The sequence below is a fragment of the Xenopus laevis genome, chromosome 1S (assembly GCF_017654675.1).
Source record: "Xenopus laevis strain J_2021 chromosome 1S, Xenopus_laevis_v10.1, whole genome shotgun sequence".
Classification (NCBI taxonomy): Eukaryota; Metazoa; Chordata; class Amphibia; order Anura; family Pipidae; genus Xenopus; species Xenopus laevis.
The window spans coordinates 71,498,235-71,499,511 of NC_054372.1; positions in this window are offsets into that span (position 1 = coordinate 71,498,235).

Here is a 1,277-nt window from a genome sequence, read left to right on the forward strand (position 1 = left end):
CCAAGTTTGTACAGGGTGCGCTTATAAGTGAGAAAGTGTTTATAATGTTATGATATGCTAGGTGATGATTTGTCTTTTGTTCCAAAGAATTTAAAGACCTGTGTCTCAATACATTATAGGCACGACTTGGCTGTTCCCATAATGCTTCAGTCTACACAAACTTTTTTAATTGAAAATTTGTGAGGGTTTATAAAAGTAGTCATATCCATAAGTGCACACTTCACCTGTTTTCATTGATGTTGCTAATATTCAAAGATTCCGAATAATTATATTTGGTAAAATATATAAATTGTGATTGCTTCCCTTATTATGCCCATACAAGACTCTTCATCTGTTCTTATGTTGTGAACATGTTTCAGGAAGAAGTTAAAGTTTTTATAAACAGAAAGCTTGAAGAGTATGAAAGCAGGGCATAAAGTGCAAAAAAACAGGTTCAAGGCAGTGTGTATTCTGCACACTTTGTCCTGGCATGAGCACCTATGTTTTTGTCACTTAATGCAACACTGTCTGCATTGCTGTATTCAGAAGGGGCAAGCTGGGGGATTCACATAGGCATTCTTCCTTTTTCTTTCTTGTATTGGATTATAAATATAATACAAAAATATTAGAAGCTGGAAACAGTAATATTTTTACAGAAGCTTGGAAGAAAAGAAGCAAAAACAACCATGACTATGCTGTTCCACATATGACAATCTTTAGACTGAAGACATGTCTAATGACTTTTTAAACTATTCACTAGTTATTCAGTATCTCTGGTTACTGGGGGCCTTCTAGTTTATATCAACAATTTTCTAGGTTGTTTCAAAGTAGATGACCAGTATTATTGTGTGCTTATTTCACTTGGTTTCTATGGTATCTCTTTGAGTGTTTGTCCCATTAAAGCCCTCCACACACTTTGAACTTGAAGTGGACTCTTAGCAGATTATCAAAAATCCACTTGACCAGCATTTGGCAAATGGTTCAAGGACAGTAACATAAAGTAATTAAAGTAATTAAAATATAATATTCTGTTGTCATGCACTGGTACAACCGGTGTGTCTGCTTCAGAAAGACTACTATAGTTTAAATAAACAAGCTTATGTATAGCTATGGGGGCAGCCATTCAAGCTGGAGAAAGGGCACAGGATACAAAGCATGTTTCCTTAAATATTTTTTGTCACAAAAAATCCATTGAGATTGCAAAATGTTAATAACATACACTGCACATGTATGCACAAAACCATTTGTTCGCAAACTTTTAGAGATTGTTGAGGTCTCAAATTGGTCATAAAGGATGT